Raw genomic sequence first — 23,189 nt, forward strand, 5'->3', positions numbered from 1 at the left:
CAGCTTTCCTTTAGTGATATAGATATCAAGATCGAGGAAAGGACAGTGGTCATTGTTAGTATTAGCTTTATTTAAAGTAAGTTCAGCAGGATAAATTTCTTGCAGTCTGGCATTGTGTTTTTTGAAAGAAAATAATTCCCTCAAATGTAAGGTATATAAATTAAATAAATATCATTTTATTTATCCTTACCAATTTTTGTTTTATGTATTCTATATATGTGTACTATTGGAAAATGCATGAAATTTTGCAAAATTCAAAATTTTTTTATTTTAATCTTTGCTCTTTCATCTTTAATGAGTAGGCTATTTTCCCGACGAAAATGCCTTAGGGGATTGTACACGTCGTTAGTGCATCTATTACGAGTTCACTTTAATAATTAACTGACAAAGAAAAGTCGTTCATGTATAGCATTTCATAGTGCATGGAAAACCATGTACTATGAAAATAAGAGGGCAAAAAATGACTTTTCATTGGACAAGAAGGGGCGAGTATGTTCTAAGTAACTTAAAGTGTAAAGTTGTTAAGATTTGTATGGGCAATAAATAAGTTCTTCTCTTCCATAGTGAATGACTGATGGTTGTCTGTTTTTCTACGTTACATATCGAGACTGCACTTCTTTTCAGTGTTAATGCTTGCTGTAATTCTTTTGATTAAAATAATTGCTAGTATTTACCCTGATTTTCCGTGTCATTATTTATTAAAGTATTTTTTTCGATGATTTGACATAAGTTCTTTCAAGCAGCGTGACGAATATTATATTACAAAATGACAATAGTACTTAATTAATTATTTCACCAGGAATTTTGATAGTTGTATACTAACTTAATTAATTTGATATGTGTGCAAAGAAAAACAATACAGTTTTAATGCCTTACAGGAGGAATAAAAAGAATCGCATTTTCTTTCATTTAGCCTTAGTCCTTGGCCTTTTAGTATCGCCTCGGTTGTTTTCAGCTCCCCGGAGTGCAAGAGGTCGTGGGTACGATCCCCAGCAAAGATTTGCACAATAGTTAGAACAAAGACTAGTCGGCTGAGAGTAATAATGTGTCGGATAGCATGTTCATTATCTGGTCCTGACTATGTATTTAATTTGCCACTGGACATTACATCCAACTTCATCCTCTTTGATCTCTATGTGTTATAATTCATTACTATGATACTGAACGTATCAGCCTTTTTCAAATTTATCACAAATGATGCACGGAGATATATTTTATGAAAAATAAATTATGCGTGAAGTTTTAAATACATAAATGTAATGAAACGTACTATAAAATTGCTCATATCCGTGGCACTGTAAAAATTTACCAAACACCGCTTAGCAATCAATTAGGTTATCACAGCAAGGGATATTAGCAGATGAAAATGATTGATGTCAAATATGTTTATTACCACAGATAATACTAAAAATTGTGTTATGATAACAGATAAAATGTTCATCAAATTAAAATCTCGAAATTGAAGACACAAAATAAGTGGAGAAAGTAACCAAGAGGTAAATTAAAGCTCATAATACGAAGAGAAACTGACAACGCCATGTAAGGGAGTTACCATTTGATTTTTATTGGGGGGGGGGGGAGGGGGGAGGGGGGAGGGGGCTAGGATGAAAAATTCGGTCCTGCATTTTTATTTAGTTGTAATCTCTGTCCTGCCTTTTTATTTTTCACTCTATTCGGTCCTGCCTTGTTTAAATAGCTTATCCTGACTTTGTTTACCTAAATTGTCACCCTAACTTTTTTTTTGCAACTGTTTCATCCTGTCTATTTTTACTCAAAACTCCTGTCCTGCCTATTTTTTTCAAATTACATCCCATTTTTTCATAGATAATATGTAAGCAGCAACCATGTATATTGGAAATCATGATCATAGGACTTGTTCACTATGCAAATTTGTGCCAACTTGGAGAAATGTACACCACAAGCACACTGTTCGATTGTGCATAGAAATAGAAAGTTACAATCGAGAATCTGAAATTACCTCTTTTAATGTAAAATTTGTTCTCATCCGACCCCCATTGTCAAATTATAAATGTGAGTCAATATATGATGCAGACTTATCTGTATCTGTAGCACATGTGTACTTAATTTTAAGTTCGAACGCAAAGTTAACACAGATGCACGTGGCCGGGTATTTGTACATCCCAACCACAAAACGACATTATTAAAGGAAATAAGAGTACTCGCAGTATTAACTGACAGCTACATTGTAGTTCAAAGCCAAAAACAACTTTTGAAAACAATAATGCATTTAAGACCAATTTATCAATCAGTTCTCATCCAACGTCCAATGCATGGATTTAGTGTAAAGACGTCATAAAAAGTCAGTGAAAACATGACCTTTTAATTGGTTACGCTTAGTGATTTGCCGTCTCTTTTACTTTAACTTTACACAGCTCTTTCATTGCTATAAACTAAACTCCTTTTTTTAAACTTTACACGAGGAAAAAGTAAAATAAAATAATACTGAACTCTGAGGAAATTAATAAAGGATAGTCCGTATTAAAAAAAAAACAAATAAAAAGCTCAAACACATCAAACGAATGGATAACAAATATCATAATTACTCCAGACTTGGGAGGGACATTTTATGCCGAAGAAAATGGTGGATAAAACCTTTTTTTAAAGTGGAAGTGGAGGTTTGTTATATACAGTGATATAATTAAACAGACGATGATTAAACGAGGAAATATCAAGTAATATGTTAAATTGAAACGCAAGTTGTCTTTTATCTTTTTTAAATGTAAAATATAATTTATTCTCGTTTAGATAATCGTTAATACAAAAATTAAAAATAAACGATCCGTAGGTATTAGTTTTGTATATAGTCAATAAAAACGTACTGCCATTACTTATTGAGGTAATTAAAGACGAAAAAATTGCGTTGAAAGGCAGATATTGAACTTTTTAACAGGTGTGTGTAAGAATACAGAATAAAAAAGTTAATTTAAAGAATAATTAACAGTTATGAATTCAATACGGTAGAATCATTAGAAAATAGGGGCTAATGCAACCTATGCTTAGTGTTATATGTAGAGTGCCCTTACCTTCCTACTTGATGTAAGTCCCCGCTAACCTCGTCGGGTCCCACATATCAGGCGCACTGCCTTGCTTGTTCATCCGTAAGAGAGAGCTGTACTTGAGAAAGAGGCTGGAAGTACCCAACTGTTACGCCATGTCATGTGTCCCTTCGGATCCCTCGGTGATGTACCAGTACCCGTGTGACAGGTTGGGGAAACCCCCTAGAACTACGGGGCAATTACACTACATCTCCCTCCATCTAATAAAAAGGAGGAACTACAGTTCCGACAAAAAAGACTGTATAATCTTACTAAAATTCCCAAGGGGAAGACTGGCAGCGTCTTTTACCAACTAAATCATGACACAGGGTTTCTAAAATATCCACCCCCTTAATCCTGGATAAGGGGAAAATTAACTAAACTTAATATTTCCCAAGGGAAAAAAATGAATTACCCATGTTTTTTTTTCAGTTCTAAACAGCTATCTAGCTATGGACTATCAAACTCCCAACAATTTACACATCAGAGTTGCCACAGGGTGCTAACCTAAACAGGTTCTTCAGGACATATAACAGCCAAACTCCACGCGGACAATAGCTATATGCTATTCCAACGTAAAAGGTCCTGGATACACGTCTCAATACAAGACGATCTACTGCCTGCCCAACACGCCTAAAATCCCCGATTCTGTGTATTGTTAACAAAAATGTACATGTATCAACTGTACAGAACTGAACTGACGAAAAATCATAATGCACAATATTAAACAATCTCAATGTCCAAATGACAAGTTTATTCATACCGCCCTGAATTTCCAAATTAAACTAACTAACATGTATATCCTTATACATAATTTATAACCAACTAAATACTATAGGTCTATATATTCCCAAAACTGGGAAGGATGTACATGACCATAAATAATTTGACTCTTGTCAAAAATCCCACATATATAGTGCCTCTATATAAGGATGCATTTAACTATTTTACTACGGTAATAGTTAGTACAACTATAATTTACATTATATCAAGGTCATGACACCACTCTAATTTCTGTTGCAACTATTCAACATACTTTTACACTTTACATGTGAGTGTGTGAAGCAAAAATTAAATTAAAAAAATCACATAAAATACAACTATGGTTCAAACTCAACACAATACTAAACGCGTTAAATCCCAAACTGGGAAAATGTTCTGTTATAACAATTTTACTTCTGAAGCCGCCTCACCTCAATGTGAGGACGGTGACCTAACAGGTCAAACATACACTATCTTATAAGACTGTTCCTTCACAGATCAGTGAAACATTCCCACTTTCAGGGAATCGTTCTTTTACTATACATTGTACAGTTCCGTCATAGAACTTATACTCTTGCCATACACTGCAAACCTTCATACTGTATAACCACAAGTGTTAGAACTTGAGGGCTGTGACTCAACTTGAGCTGCGAAGAAGAAGGCTCTACGTATACCTGGGATTCAGCTAGTTGTGAAACTTGGCGTCCCAGGAGAATTGCGGTTTCATTCTCCGGAGTATGGTGTGCATCTGTGTCATTGTTAGCAATATTTGACTGCAATTTTCTCTTTTTGCTAGATGTATCAGTGTTCAAACTTTCACTCTCATAGTGAATTTCTTCTATTTCGTCCATTACTATGGAACGTCCGTCTTGTTCAGACTGAACATAATTTGTCTTCCTCCCCTTCTTTTTGAAGGATTGCTGACTCATCTTGAGCTTTGTTAACAAACACTGGCCAGAAACTGGCATTCATCTCAACAAGTTCCTCAGGTTCCGGAGGATTTCTAGGATTGTAGCTAAATCCATATCTTGTTGTTCAGGGCTTAAAAAGTGCAGAACTGAAGAAAGGACTCTTTAATTGCAATTACACTACAATATTGACAAGATAAGCATATAAAAGAATTTTAACTAAATATAAAATTTGTAAAGCAGATACATGTAACTGTAAGCGCAGTCAGTTTAGTATTCACATAAGAAGTACACAAACATGGACCTTACAATTCGGTTTAATTATATTAATGCCTGGATTTGATTTCACAGTTATATGACAGACGTACACAAACAAACAAACACAAAAATGTAAGAGGGGATAACTAAGAGCTAACATCTTGTACTTTTTTCAAAATTCTGTCATTCAATTTTCGGTCTTTTCTATCTATACATATGATTTTTACTAAATACCCCTGCATTAATAGATCAACTACAAATGGGAATTAATGTCACCCGTACGATGAATTCTGAATAGTTTAACGTTTACAAAAATGTAATTAAACCATGTTAAAACTATAAGATTCATTTCAACCGGTCGTTTTCGTCATTACACAAAACACATATCCTTTATGTCAAATTCATTTATTGAAGCAAGTATTTGGTATCCACAACGTACTGATGCTGAGTTTTGAGTAGTTTTGTGGTAGAATTCCTCTTTGATGCATTGTTCCGTTAAGTATCTCGGTCTTCAGGTTCAAACAGCTGTTATGAGGTTTTCCGGATCAGATACATATTTCTACTAAACCAAGACTGGTACAAAGATAGAATCAGACCCTCAAATATGATTTTAGCATTAGAATTTTAATTTAATAAATAACAATTATAGTCCAAACTGTGATGATCTCTCCTTTATGTAGACTAATATCTTATGTAAGTAGCATTTTTACATTTCCTGGAAAATGATAAGTTTAAATGAGTGTTGGTATGTTAAAAGTATAGAGAAAATTATGTACACCACAGTCGACTGCAGCCAATACTGGCTATCACTCATTTGTTGGGGTTTACACTGTTGTTTTATTGTTATTAGCTTCTTAATTGGAATGTTTGTTAGTTGATATATACATCTTGTCGATCGTTTCCTTTGCCATTGAACGATATTTTGATAAGATGTATGTGTTATTGCTGATTTTCGATAACTTTTCAGTGTGACAGTGCAATAAATGAATAGCAATAATTTAAGTAACATTATAAAATGGTGAGATGTTAATTTTGTTGTTGAAGATTTTTACGTACTGAACTCATCAACCTCACAATGTATGAAGTAATGGTTTATTCTGACAAAATAGGACAATGATACTATTGCATTAAGCCTTTTTCGCTTTTTATTTTAAAGAATGTCAGTGCAATTAAAACTGCATGTTTGGTTTGAATGTACTATAAATTCACTAATATCTAATGAATAGACTTCCAGTTGGTTTATTCGTACAATTGAAATTTGAAATTGGGTACAACTGTTTTAACACAAGTGAGTGCGAACAATATTTATGATATATTTGTCTTTCAATAAAACTGTCACAGGGTCAACGATAAAATAATTAGTTTTGAATACATACAAATTTATTGAAAAAAACCGATCACACAAATACACTACAAGAACAAAAAGCTATGTATCAAAGCAAATCAAGTACATTGAACAACTATATTCAATTTGAAAAGTTTTCAATTTAAAAAGATTAATTTCAGATAACATAATTTTCATATTTTGTTTTACTTTTTAAACTAAGTCCTTGTTTTATTTTTTATCAATACTCATGTGGTCAGATCAAATATTACATACTTTTACTATAAAGCCAGAAATGTGTACAATACAAAAACTAAATGACTCAAATTATGATTAATAGGCTCAAATATACTGAAGATTATGTATATTGCCATTTATAAAAATCATTAAGACATACATATAACATATCTTTCAAGCACAAAGTAAATTCTAAATAAATAAATTGATGTTTCTGAAAAGACAAAAAGAAACAGCACCTTGCGAAATTCTTTAATTTTACTTTCAGATTTATTGATGATGTTCTATCACTGAATAACCAATATTTCAACCAGTACTTACATCTCATATAATCCAGTGAACTTGAAATGAAGGATACTACTGATACTAGAAGGACTGCTTCATACCTTAATCTCCTCCTCAATATTGACACAGATGGACGACTTTACACTAAAATCTATAAGAAACGGGACGATTTCAACTTTCCAATTATCAATTTCCCATTTCTCAGCAGTAACACACCCTCTGTCCCATCGTATGGTGTTTACCTATCCCAGTTGAGGTGTTACGTTATGCTCGTGCATGTACACACAATACGGACTTCATATACAGGAATGTGCTTCTTACGCAAACACTGCTCTTACAAAGTTATGAGGAGGAAATATTATAAATGGCACTCCGTTAATTTTATGGACACTATCACCAACTGGTTGATCCATACAATATGTCTGTGTAACTAACATTTTTGTTTTTCACATTTGGTCAAGTTTCAATGTTAGAAAATTTTAAAAAGCCGATGATTTAGAATTTAGAGTAAGCTTAGATAATGGTAAGTTACTAATTCGCAATTGAGTGATATATTCACTTGATATAACTTGTCATCAAATTTTATAAGATAATAACACGTGTCACGCGTGTCACATTCCCCTTTCTCAAATTATGGCGACCAGTTTTCACGACCAGGTTTAACTGTAAATACTAACAATTACCATATGTGGACTATTTAATAGAACACTCTTATTGATCCATGTTGTGTGCTGTTTTGTTTGGGGATTGCATATCGTGCTTCAATTTTTTTTTAATCGAGCACTGTTTACAACATGTTGTTTCAGTCCTCGAGATGTTCATTCGTCAAATGTATATCCTTTTTTTAAAGATTCTCTAGACACAGATACTTTGGATATATTCCAAGTATCGAAGCTAAATATACAATGTATCCATTCCTCTTATCGATGATGGGGCCATCATGGGAATGCTCAACGATTCATTAACTTCCATGAGCAGCTCTACGGATGTCAATAGTTGAAGAAGAGATTGTTATTCCTATTAGAGCAAGTATTTGCTGTTTTGTTTTTAACTGAAATTTAAATACTTTTGTGATTATGGTTTGATTGGGTTTTAGATGATCTAACGTTAGGAGTTGTGTGTGTGTGTGTGTTTGCAGAGTGTTATTTGTCTGTTTGTTGGCTTTTCGCTCGGTTTGCTCTTTGTGATGTCTGCCTTTTCTCTAAATGAGTTTTCAATAATTCGTTTCTACCTCTTTTGAAACCTATTTATTTTAAATGGGATTTCTCAATTAATAAAAAATTTCCTTTCAATTTAAAAATTGAGTACATTCCCAAGTTTTTGTCATGTGAAGGCTTTTTTTGGCTGACTTTACATTATGGCTTTAGCTCATTGTAGAAGGCTGTAGGGTTACGACACCTCCATATCAATTGGACTCTGAAGAATTTGTTGTCTCAATTACATAGCGATTAATACATGGCCTTTTTCATATCAGCCTGGGTATCATCCAGAGACCCTGATATCAACCCGAGAAGGAGTCGAGTTGCTGATATGGGTCGAAGGATTATACGCAGGCTGATATGGAAAAGGCCATGCATAAATCGCTTTATCATCATATTGAACCTAGGGCTGATAATACATGCGATATGAAAAATGCCATGTAATAATCTGATAGCATATACTTCCGACAATAGTTTAATGTAAGGCAAATAAACAAATGCAATGACTAAAACAGTCAAAAACTTTATAAAGAAGTTAAATTATGAATCAAATATACTATAATTGTCCAACATCAGCATTACTACCTCCATATGTATTCATGGTAACATTTCCTAAAGAGGCATTTTGAAACATTGACAATTTGGAAGAGTTTTATGATCATTATTACTCCATGTTTGTTGTACTATAAAATGATTCAATGGTATTTGATAACAGGTACTAATCTATCTCCACAAAAGTTTCCGTAAATTTTGACGTCGTCATAAAAAATATCTGACGTCACAATGGAAAAGTAAACAACCGATACCGGAAAAACCGGAAGTAACTTGCACGAGAGGCACCTGATATGGGTTATCAGCCCGGGTGGGAAATTATGGCTTGTGTACTTCCGCTCATTACACATATGCAAAAGCTATCATATCAATGCTAAGTATATGATAAAATCATACATATATATATATTACCAATGTTATTTCAGCTGATCGGGCGGAGCTTACGATTAAATTTGCATTGGACAGTCTATTTGAAGATGTGTGTGATAAGGATGATGACCGTTATAATTATAATTAATTTCTAATCACCTATCAGTGTCACCAAACAGATAAACACATAAACTGAGTGTATGATATTGGACGAGTAACTAACTAGACACTTCATTGATGTTAAATGAGCGAACCGGTTAAACCCCGCCCAGTCAAGTGAAATAAATCAAGTAATATATCTGCCATTTTTTATATATACAAAAACGAATTAACTCCACAGATTTAAGTTAAACAGAAGAACAAGATATATATCCATGCATTAAGTTATTGAAAAAATTGCATATTCCTAAAATCAACCTTGGTATATAATTGCTAATGACTGAGTATATATTCTGTGATTCAATAAAGTACAAGCTATGATTGATATTTATCATTACATTCTGTGTAAGTCTAGCAAGTCCATTGATAACTACCAGTCAACAAATTATCGCGATCAAACATGTATGGCGTATCAATCATTAAAAAATATTTTCTTTCATTAATTACATTCGTGTTTAATATCTCTCATTTAATCAAGTAATTAATAAAACCAGCCCAAAATATCACCTTTAGATATTGATACAAGGAGCAAATTGGTCATATTTATTATCACATAAAATCATGAAATTGGCAATAATTGCAGTCTTCTATGGCTTGTTTTCAAAGTCCGGATATCAACACATCTGATTTAATCCACGAAATTACAGGAAGCCTACTGAATAATATAATTTTTCACACATCATGTTTCTGAGGGAAATTTGAAGGATGAATTAAAGGTGATTACGGACAAAAGACTATGCAACAATGCTGAAGCTATACAACTCTACAAATATGAACATCTATCAATTCCTCCTAGGTAAGAACATATAGAAAAATAACTCAAAAATTTACATTTGTTGTTTTTATCCTTGTCTACGATTTTTCTCGTTTAAAAAGAAGTGACACAAGGAAGACAATTCCAGTTCATAATACTTACTAACAGATTTGCGTTAGTTCCCTTTACATGTGAAGTTTAGAAATATGTTTTCTGTTTAAAAAGAAGATATAGGTTTCATCTCATGAACAGTTGTTTTACTTCTTTCGCTTTTGAAAATGTATTTATTTCATATTCAAACCTGTTTTGTGTCGATAATTAACATAGTAACCTGTTGGTAGTTGTAAAGGATATGGTATGCCTTACAACTAACATTTACATATAGATTGTTGATTCTATTAAATGACTAATAAATGTTTTAGCTCCAAACCCCTTACTGAAAACATGGCTATGAAACTTTTATTCCCCCCGGACCATCATTGCTATCTTTGTCGCCCCATATCTTAAAAAGATATAGGGCTGTCTAAAACGTAAGAATAATATTATGTCCATGTGTGAGGCTCGCTTTTAAGGACTAACCGTCAACATTGGGCACACCAAAAACCAACATCTGAAGGCCTTAACTGTGACATTGAACTATTTAATAAGACAGTACGATCTAAAAAGTGGAAAGTGAGGTGAATTGATAATTCTGGCTTCTTTTATTTCGTCTTCAGACATTCCAGTATGAAGTCTGTCTACTAAGATAATTATTCTACAATTAATTTATAATAATGACAATTATTGGATTGGGGTTGGGATCCCGCTAACATTTTTAACCCCACCACATTATTTAAGTATGTCCCAAGTCAGGAGCCTGTAATTCAGTGGTTGTCGTTTGTTTATGTGTTACATATTTGTTTTCTTCATTTTTTTTAATATAAATAAGGCCGTTAGTTTTTTTCTTTGAATTGTTTTACATTGTCTTACCGGAGCCTTTTATAGCTGACTATGCGGTATGGGCTTTGCTCATTGGTGAAGGCCGTACGGTGACCTATAGTTGTTAATGACTGTGTCATTTTGGTCTCTTGTGGACAGTTGTCGCATTGGCAATCATACCAAATCTTCTTTTTTATTATGTCAATAATACTGCATACCAACACAGAAGTGCTGAATTTTTTAATAGTGATACCATCGGGAAGAAACCTATACCCGCAGTGGCACTTACCAAATGATTGTTAATAAACTCATGGATACCAGGATTAAAATGTTGTACGCCAGCCAAGTGTTTTGTATGCGAAAGAATTCGTTTGAGCCTTAGATTTTGCCATTTGCTTATGGATATGAATAAATAAAGGTAACAGTAGTATACCACTGTTCGAAATTCATAAATCGATTGAGAAAAAACAAACAAATCCAAGTTACAAACTAAAACTGAGGGAAACGCATCAAATATAAGAGAACTACGACACAACAGAAACACAACACAGAAACACAACACAGAAACGAAATATAATATAACAATGGCCATTTTCCTGACTTGGTACAGGACATTTAAGAAAAAATGGTAGGTTGAACCTGGTTTTGTGGCATGCCAAACCTCCAGCTTTAAAGGCAATGTTAAATATAACATTACAATGACAACATTACATGACAGGGCTACACTATAAATGGGGAAAATATAGAACAGAAGAACACACGAATAATAGCTAACAAAAAGTACCAGATTTAAAATTTAATACGTCAGACGTGCATTTCGTCCCCTTACCAGTGACGCTCAGATGAAAAAAAGTTTGAAGGCCAAAACAAGTGCAAAGTTGAAGAGCACGCAGGACCAAAATTTTCAAAAGTTGTAGCCAATACAGCTAAGGTTTTCTTTCTGAGATAAGAACATCCTTATTATTTAGAATAATTCATACTTTTGCAAACATTTAATTTTATAAAATGACTATATAATAGATATACATGATAAAACCGAAATGGTGACTAACTACAGAATACAAATGGATACATTACATAAAACAAGCTAAATACCAGTACATAAAAAATACGCAGCCAAGTTAGCCAGAGCCAGTTCAACGCACAAAGTGACGTCACATTTAAATTTCTAAAATGATTGTACACAAATAAGATAGAATTAGAATAGAATTCAAGATTAGATTTGAAAGACTTATATAACATGTATTAATAACAATGAAAATTACAATACTAATTAATATCAAATTGTGGTAGTAATTAGATAATTAATTGTATTATCTAGCTGTGTCGGTGTTTTTTTCTGCATCAAACTGTAAACCAAACTGTAAACCAATAAACTCATAATAAATATTAGACGCGCGTTTCGTCTACAAGAAGACTTAGTATGTAGACAATTAAATTATTTGTAAACAGCTTATTCATAATCATGAACATATCAATGATAACTCAAGTCAAGCAAGAAGTGCTGACTACTGGGATGGTGGTACCCTCAGGATATTTAGAACTCCAACAGTAGTGGCATCCACCCAGTGGTTGGAATTGAATTTCCGTTTACAATTTTCTTCGATCGATACATTTACTATATATATAATATATATATATATGGTCTCTGAATATTATAATAACATAAAACATACAAAAATAAAGCTACAGCATAACAATTGAATTATGGTACGAAAACAATGATAAATGAAAGTTCACACAAAAAGTATATTCTACTTACCAGTACACTTGGTACAATCAAAAACCTGATAATAAATTGTTCAAGTAAGGCTTTAGAAAAAAGTGGAATTTATTACTGTTGGAGTGTACAAAATTCGATTGAAGTACTTGACAAATTGCATGCTTATATTGGTGATTTTGAATATGTTCCAAGTTTAAAATTGTCTACCCTATAGACCACGTCGTATCATATTCTCATAACGAACTAATGCAAACATTTAACTAAATCACTAAATCTTGCATGGAACAACTTATTAGATTTTATCGAAAGAAATATATGTTTGACTGAAAAATATAACACCAGGATTTTCGATATCCCAAATTAGTCAACACATTTACTCAAGTTTATCATCGGTACAGGGACATCATTCCTAAATAACAATCAACATGGTCATATACATATCTCATACGTTCAGGAATTTCACATCCAATCTTTGAAGGTAATATTCTTTACAAATCACAATATGTCGGCATTCACCTCAAAAGCTAACACAACTTTTAAAAAGACTTATTAAAAAGGGATGTAGTCATGATACATATTTTGGCTTTAATATTGATTCACTTATAGGATCCTTGCGTCAGAAATAAACACATTTATTCTAAAAACAGTTGTTTACACGCTACGGTATATGTTCTTCTCATATATTTTATGATGGTATGATCCTGACCCTTAACGAAAGGGATTAAATATTGTGCTTGATATTCATAAGATGAAGACATAAGCATTCAATTTGTTTAATTGAGGTCCGGTGCTGGCATGTCAGGAACTCCTAGTAGTCTTTTGTTAATTTATATATCATTGTCATTATATTTAGTTTCTTTTGTTACCTGTTCTTAACTGTGTTTTACTGTGTGTTTGTCCTTTCTACTATGGCTAGAGGTATAGGGGAGGGTTGAGATCTCAGAAACATGTTTAACCCTGCAGCATTTTTGCACCTGTCCACGTCAGGCGCTTCTGGCATTTGTTAGTCTTGTATGTTTATCAATTTTATTTTATTTTATATTTTTGAGTTTAGTATTATGTTCAATATCCCTGAACTAGTACATATTTTTGTTTAGGAGTCTGCTGAAGCACGCCGCTGGGTGCGGTATATTCTCTCTGTATTGAAGACCCATTGCTATTATCCGCTTTTTGATCGGGTTGTTGTTTCTTTGACAAATTCCCGATTTCCGTTCTCAATTTTATGATGATGTATTTTCCATTAACAAAAACTTTTCTGAATAAGTTCCATAAAATATTTCTGTCTCATTTTTAGAGTTATGAGTAAACATCAAATTTACTATACACGGTCATTTCAGTACCAGAATCTACGAAAACACGAAACGATTTAACTTTGAAATTATAAATTACCCCCACTTTAGCTGCAATATATCAACCTCATCTGCATGTGAGATACACATTTTCCAATTAATTCGGTATTCAAGAGCTGCTGCTCCGACTTTAAAAAACGTTATAAGTGTCAGAGTAGACAGTTTAAGAACAAAGGTTATAACGAAGAACGCCTCGTACTTTTTCCAAAAAAAATAAAAGTTCATAGGAAGATACCAAGACCGTGTTGATAATTATTCCTTAGCAACTTCACTAACACTTTATGATGATCTTGGAGTATACAATCCATGTACTGCCTTTGTTTATCATCTTTATAATAACATGAACAACACGTCGGGTTCCACATGTTCAACAGGATCTGCTTACCCTTACGGAACTGAGATCACCCCAGTATTTGGTGGAGTTCGTGTTGCTTAGTCTTTTCATTTTCTATGTTGTGTGTTGTGTTCTTTTATTTGTCTGTTTGTCTTTTTCTTTTTAGCCATTGCGTTGTTAGTTTTTTTTTATTTATGAGTTTGACTGTCCTTCTGGTATATTTGTCTTTGTATGGTTGTAAGTTTTGTATTATACTTTTTTACGTGGATCGGTTTTTATAAATTATCTTCTTGTGTTATTGTGATATGGTCATTTTTTGTATTCTTGTCTTTCATTTTTACTGATGTGCTTTGTCTACAGAGTGCCCATCTGTCACTTCATTTATATTTGTTGACATAGTTCTTAATCATGTAGTGGTGAACAGTGATTACTGCTGTATACCAATGTTTCCCGTATGAAAAAGGAGAGAGCCTGGCTATAACATTGATTTTGTAAAAGGAAGATATTTTTTGGAAGAATAGAGAAAGGAAGATAAAAGTGTGTTTGTTAATTTTGCTCACATTGTTTTCAATACAATTGAGCGTATGTAACAGTTATACAAGTGAGGAAATGAGATAGCTATTAAAACCAGGCTTATCAAAAAAAATCTACATTAGAAAATGCTTTCACCAAGCACGACATATGCAGATTATTTTCCATTCATTTGAAGCCATTTGATAAAGGACTATATGTTTTGAATTTTCTTTAAGTTCTATTTTTATTTAACTTTTTCCACGATATTGGCCACCACATTTTCAATTAAAAGTAGTATACATCCCATGTACACAAATTGTCATAAATATATGTATCTAAATACTTTTCTTTAGATTTAATAACATACGAATAAAAATGAAATTTAATTAAAAAAAAAAACACACATCAAAGAAGTAAGTCCGCTTGCCCGACATCCACCAACAATTTATATGTGACACATTTTTTTTTAATAATGTCTTCCCTTATTTCTTACTTTTCTTTAAAATACTAATGTTCTTTCATTTTATGGATATCTAAATAATTTATAGAACACAAATAACCAATTTCCGTTGCACAAAGGAACATATCACCTAGCGTTAATGAAAAAAAAACTCTTTACGTTAAAGTTTTTCTTTTAAATTTTTAATGTTTCTTTTAAATTTATAATTTTCAGGTTTGGAATTATTTTATCTGATTTAAAATTTATAAACAGAACTTCAAGAAATGATCACTTGTAATTCCAGGAATATTCTTGGAACATTAAGTAGTGCATTATCTGTTCAATATTAAAATATAAACAAAATTGATGACGTGTGAAAAAGAGGATTACGATACCTAAGTGGCATTCAAAACAAATTACACCATACAGATCATAACCCCAATATTTCAGAAGTCAAAGTTATGCACTCAACCATGAACATCACTGGGACTTATTACACAACACAGATCACAACACAAAGAGTACATAAGTCAAAGTTATGAACCCAAGCATGAAATCACTGAAGCTCATAACACCACAAAGATTACCACACCAAGAGTTCAGAAGTTTGACATCCATCGTTGAACACCCCTAAATTTAATAATATCAAATATTATTTTGCTGTGATTTAAAGTGGTTTTAATTCGTGTTCAAACAGTGATCTTTGATGAGAAATATTGTCACTTTTTTATGAAATCATAACATTACTATGTTTGGTTATACCACTAGTGAATTATGTTCTGATTTATTTGTGTTTAAAGGAACAAATTATGCTTCTGTTTTAAGATAAACAACATGGATATGTAAAATTAACGTTATTTGATATTTGTTATTTCCATTCAAGAGAATAAATATCAGGTTTGTGTCGTGATGTCAATGTTAAATATATATTAAACATATGTCACGTCTTATTTAATCATACATTATGATATATAAAGATATATAGATACAAATTATTATTAAAAAAAAATGACTAAAACAAATGATATATTTCATCAATTTGGAAAAGATAAACAAAAAGGCAACAGCAGTATACCGCCGTTTGAAATTCATAAATCGATAAAGAAAAAAAAACCAGTCGGGTTAAAAAATAGAACAGAGGAAAACACATCAAATATAGGAGAACAACGACACAATAAAAACACTAAAATGCAACACACAGAGAAACGAACTATGATAAACAATGGCCATTTGTCTGACATGGTACATGATAGTGGATTGAGCCTGGGGTTGTGGCTAGCCAAACCCACAGCTTTATGGCAATATTAAATGTAACATTAAAATGACAACATTACATGACAGGACTACAATACAAATATATTGGAGAACATATAGGACACACAAATAAACTTATACAATAGAACATTACGACATGCTAAAAGTTATTAAAGATACAATTTAATACGCCTGACACGTGTTTCGTTCACACAAGACCCACCAGCCACGCTCAGGTAAAAATAGCAAAGAAAGCCAAACAAATTAAAAGATGAAAGCATTTATGATAAAAAATTCCAAAAAAAAAAACCGCGCCAAATATGACTAAGGTTATCTGTCGGGGACAAGAAAATCCTTAGTATTTAGAATAATTCATAAAAACACTAAATTTATAAAACTGACTAATAGATAATAGATAAAACCGAATCGGTGACAAACTACAGAATAAAAACGAGATATATAAAAAATAACAAATGTAATATTTTTTGTTCAATCATTAATGAATGTGAACAAGTGAAATAATTCGCTTTTTGTAGCAGCCAGTACGGGTTTATTTTGTCAAAATAAGCGAAGAAACATTGATGATTTATTATTCACTTGCAAGTGAATAATTCAACATCATTAAATCCGTATTCATGTGTACTTCGATTTAACGTCTTAGCGAGTGATGGGTAACACGTGAATTGTATGTGAATTATTGTTGAAGGGAAAAGAATGTCAACATTGAAACTCAAACAAAAGTAAATCATTTAACTGACTTATTCGATCCACAAAAACTCTTTCTTATACTAGTGAGTTCGCTTTTCCATTTATATCTTTATTTATGTTTATATCATTTATATGGTCATCGGGAGTATTCGGAGGCCATCTCGATAGTTAATTAGATGGCGTTAGGACTAAAAAACACACGAAACTAAGCTACATATTTCTCGACACTACGCCATGTAAATTGCTAATTCTATCCTTTTTATGATTTGGATAAATGTTTTACATTATCGATGACCATGAATTTGACAGCTAGTGCCCCTTTAACAAAACAGAGAAGGCATATAAAATGACATAAATTCAAGTCTTGTCGTCGCTGCAATGATATTATACATAACATATTTAAACGGCTTACTATTCAGTAGTGTTATATGTTCACGTTGTTTGTTGCCATAATAATAATGTATGCCATACATGTATATGTCCTTGACACATTTACTGAATAAGGTCTACACTGACTCAGCACTATTCATTGAAGTTTATGAACTAGTTAAACAAACATTTCAATAATTTATAGATACTAATTATTAATTTCCTTTTCTCATTTGTGAATCTCAACTAGCACTAGTTACATACAATCGACATGACATTCTTTTTTTTAACTTTTCGGTCATGTGAAGAATTATTAGTTTTATTTAATATTTAATAACGCAACATAAAGAATATATGATTTTCTGAAGTTATGAGTCTTTCTAGATCAATACATTTATGTATGGATTGATCATTATCTGTAAATTATTTGAGGGATCAACTAAATTGATGAATTATGAAAGGGCAGACAACCTATCGTAAAGTAATACGATGAATGTTTTTTCAGTCGTTCCGTGAGTTAAAATTGTCGAGCGTTTGTTTTTATCCGAGTTTATGGATTTTCCATTTCGGAATTTACCTTAGACCTTGATAATTTTGTTCAAATATTTTTCTGACAACTTCTCAAAGTAAGGTCATTTTAGGATAATGGTCACCATGATTGGTCCTAGTAAGAGAGAGATGAGATCGATTTATATTTATCAGTTTGATAACTAGAGTACAAATAATGATTTCATATAAAATTACATACAACATTTACATTTCTAGATGAATATCTTGTAAACGGTATTGTTTTAGATGTGTATGTACATGACTATTTTTTTTATCTTTCTTTATAATCGTAAAATCAAAATCATTTAAATTTTTGATAGTTGCTTTAACGGCAATACAATTTGTACTCCTGCATACGGAGTATATATCTCCCAATTGATACGACATTCCCGGGCATGTGTTTCCTATTATGATTCCACAAGGAAGCTAACAAACAAGAGTTCCAAATGGTGAAGTTGAAATCATCTCTTCGTAAATTTTACGGACGTCATCACGAGTTGGTTGACCGTTATGGAATAACCGTTTCACAGCTGATATCGGATATGTTCCTTATATCGTAACTAAAATATCCTTCCCTTTTCACGAATGTGACCTACCGAATTATACTATTTACCGGCTTTGTACTAATATAAGCAACACGACGAGTGCAACTTGTGGAGCAGGATCTGATTACCCTTCCGGACCACATGATATCACCCCCAGTTGTTTGGTGTGGTTCGTAATGCTTAGTCTTTTAGCTTTTTATGTTGTGTCTTCTGTACTTTTATTTGTCTGTTTGTCTTTTTCTTAATTTTTAGCCATGGCGTTGTCAGTTTATTTTCAATCTATGAGTTTGACTGTCCTCTGGAATCTTTCATCCCTCTTTTGTAGTCATTCGATATAAAAAATGAACACTAATTTTTTTAATCTGAATTCTGACAATCCTCAACAAGTCATATTTTTGTGAAAAACGTATCTGATTGAACAACCCCATTAGAACCATTTCTACTGGCAATGATATAGAAGTCTTCTTACAATAAGAGCAACCTCCGTTTCTATTTCAATAAATAATATTTGGCATTATTGGTAGTAAAGTTTATTTATGTTATGGTTTGAAAATATACATAACTAAACATAAAGTTGGAAAAGAATGTTAATTGTAAAGACATTAATGAACTGACGAGAAAAGGATATACCACAGGACAACTAGGATAAACTAAGAATAGCAAAAAAGCCAACATTATTAATTGTGGGTGAATTGGTAAAAAAATTAATAAATATAGATGATAAGAACGCGGTTAATTGTAGAAAAAGAGATCAAAATGCAAAAGAAACGAAATAATATGCGATAAAGGATAGGCAAAGTTACAGGCACTTTAAGTAAACAACTTTTATTACCTAAAATGTTTTAGCATTATAAACGTACATCTTTAATGTTTCAAAGAACTTTACCAGGAATAAAAAAGAATACGATAAAAATGAATGCATAGGAATTCAAAAATATCAATACAAAAGGTACAACTAATATTTATATAGTGCAAGTACAAATAAAGAAGAGTATATTCAAAAGCCTTCTCCAAATATACTTTCTATATATATAAAAATATCCTGACTAGCAAATAAGACTAAGGTCTGAAGAGGTTTTGTTAATATCTTATATTTTCAATTAGGAAGACAAATGAATTATAAATCGTAAATAATTTCAACAAAAATCGCAGATCAATTTTTTTAAACTACGTTTAAATATGCATGGTTTTTTTGTTTGAATTGGACGATTATATACTGATAATCATATGGTAAATAGGCAAGTACTGTAAAATCACAAAAATACTGATCTCAGAAGAAAATCCAATCGGAAAGTCCATAATCACATGGCAAAATCAAATGACAAAACACATCAAAAACGAACGGACAAAAACTGTAATGTTCCTGACTTGGTACAGCCATTTTCAAACCTGGTTTTATAGCGCTAACCCTCTCACTTTGTTGTCAGTCTCATCAAACTCGGTAATATTTACATTGATGCGTGAACTAAACAGACATAATATTGTCAAAATATGGGTACACCAGTCATCATCGTGTAACAATTTTGGAATTTTGGATCCCCAATGCTCTTCAACTTTGTACTGTTTGGCTTTATAAATATTTTGATATGAACGTCACTGATGAGTCTTATGTAGATGAAACGCGCGTGTGGCGTACTAAATTATAATCCTGGTACCTTTGATAACTATTTACACCACTGGGTCGATGCCACTCGATGATATTAAAAGGAACAATTTAACAGAACACAAAAACATCTATCTACAAACACATTCATTGATTCGCGTGTCTGACGTCAGCAAATTATATACGTCACATATTTTTGTCGTTGAATGTTTGTACAAACAATTTTAAAATTTCACGTGGACAATGTAAGCAGACAGGGTAAAAAAGTAAAGTATGTCAGAATTAATTTTAGAAATAGACAGAGATTTAAAATAATCCAAAAGTTAAATAGAATTTATAAGAATCCACAAATAGTTCATTCAACTACGCGATTGAATAATAATAAGAATATTATTTGAAGCTTTGTCCGCAGGAACAACAACATACTTATCACGAAGAGATGATAGATATTTCATGGCGTCTTTGTGTCTGAAAACGGACTTTGGTCGATCGCTCACACAGTTTTTCAACTTGTGAATGCGACGTTTTATCAGAGACCTGATAGTTTTAACCCATTCTGACAAAGTGTCCAGTTCAACTTCTTTTCGCTGAGCCCATGCTCTGGCGAAGTCCTCAATGTAATCCATAATTATTTTGAAGTTATGGTTCCAATTGATGTGTTGGGGTTCTCTAAACTTAGGACCATGAGAAATCACATTTCGGAGATTTTCATGTTGAATTATGTTTAGATTCCCGGTTATAACATGACCAGAGGGCTGTAATTGTAAGTTGAGTGGGGACAGTCTTATGTCGGAGTTTTTTTATGTATTGTTCTAAGTCAAGGTCCTGCAATTATGGTTTATAGTTAAATATTTTAGGTGCAATGGTTTTGGTGTAACTGTAGGATACAATAGGAACAGACTGATTTTGAAAAAATAGAAAAAAATAAGCATGTGCGTATAAGAAAGGAAGGGAATAAATAAACTCATCATAGATACAAGGACTAAATTTAATATATACGCTAGACGCGCGTTTCGTCTACAAAAGACTCATCAGTGACGCTCGAATCCAAAAAAGTGAAAAAGGCAAAATAAAGTACAAGGTCGAAGAGCATTGAGGACCAAAATTCCTAAAAGCTTTGGCAAATACAGCTAAGGTAATCTATGCCTTGAGGTAGAAAAGCCTTAGTATTTCAAAAAATTCAATATTTTGTAAACAGTAAATTTATAAATATAACCATATCAATGACAATTCATGTCAGCACAAAAAGTGCTGACTACTGGGGTTGTGATACCTTCGGGGAAATAAATGTCCACCAGCAGTGGCATCGACCCAGTGGTTGTAAATAAACTCATCATAGATACCAGGGCTAAATTTAATATATACGCCAGACGTATAAATCTTACATCAAATAAAAATGGGGATTGTGCAATATACAACAATCCGATTAAAGAACATAAAACAACCGAAACCACCAATGGGTCTGAAATACAGTGAGACTGGCTTCTGATCTTAACATTGTTTACTTGTTCGGTGAAAATGGATGTCACATTAATCTCAAAACATATGAATGAATCAAAATTATGAAAAAAACACCATACAAGACTATTAGTGTTAAGAGGTTCCTGACTTATGCTACATGCAGCGGGGTTAAACATGTTTTGTGATATCTAAACTTCACATTTACCCCTATAGTGTGGAATATAAAAGCAAAACAGCAATAAAATCAAAGTAAAACTCGGTTTAAAAGAAGTCCGAGTCCGATGTTGGATGAGGTAACAGCAGAAACTCATGAAAATAACAATGATGATTATACATTGCATATGACTACTAGCAGTTACTGACATGCCAGCTTGAGACCACAATTAAACGGATTGAAACGCCTTATAGTTGTTAATGTCTGTGTTATTTTGGTCTTTTGTGGATAGTTGTCTCATTGGCAATCATACCACATCTTCTTTTTTATATTATGTTCTTTATATTGAAGTCTGAGCTTGATTGTAGAGGCGTATTTACCTCCGACCTATTTTCAAACAGTTACATAGCCATTAGCCGATGTTCAGTGAACCCATTCGAGGATTCAACATATAACATTAATGTGGCTAAATGAGTAAAATTTGAAAATGAGCCTCTACCATTTCTTAGTTGTCGCTAAATTATATATAGCACACACTGGTTTAGGTAATACATAGCGTTTCAAACGAATGAAACTCATATCTTGTTGTTTGTCTTTTTCTAATGTAGTATCAAGTTGTAACTAATATACTAAATTCATTTCACGCAATACTTATTGATATTATGTTAACAAATTATATGCGTTTTGGTAAAAAACAGTAACTAATTTAACGATGATGAAAAAACACTGCGTTTTGATGAATGAATCAACATAATTGTTTTGGTTACATACCGGAACCAAATTACTTAATTCAACACATTATTCTCTGACATGAAATAATCCTTCAAGTTTATCAAATACTTTGATAACTGATAAATCATGACACACAGCTAATTGTCATTCCATTATTTCCCCATGTATGATGAATCATGAACAGTTTTTGCTTTAAACTCTTACTAGCCAACTGTCTATACTTCACTTTATGTTTAAGTAGAATGTTTCATACAAAATAATACCTGATATTTCGAAAAAACTTTTATGATAAAACTCTACTGTGTGATAATTGTAGCTTTATGCAAATTAATCGGTAGCACTTACGTTTGAAAGTAAAATTCTAATGAGATCAACCGCCTCATAGTTGGTGCTTGCTGTCATAATACCTACTTACCAAGTGTCTAATTCTCGTTACAAATCAGAATCACTTAAAAGTAAGGTTACCATGACTGCATATGTGGATCGTCTATCATTATGATACCACGAACTAGATTTCAAGATTGGCAATATCTGAAATATCACTGACAATATCGGATGTTCGAATATCTTGAAGACATTAGGGAGCTACCATTTGATTTTTATGGAGGGCTAGGATGAAAAATTTTGTCCTGCCTTTTTATTTTTCACTCTGTTTGGTACTGCTTTTTTTTTAGT

The sequence above is a fragment of the Mytilus galloprovincialis genome, chromosome 10 (genome assembly GCF_965363235.1).
Source record: "Mytilus galloprovincialis chromosome 10, xbMytGall1.hap1.1, whole genome shotgun sequence".
NCBI classification, from domain to species: Eukaryota; Metazoa; Mollusca; class Bivalvia; order Mytilida; family Mytilidae; genus Mytilus; species Mytilus galloprovincialis.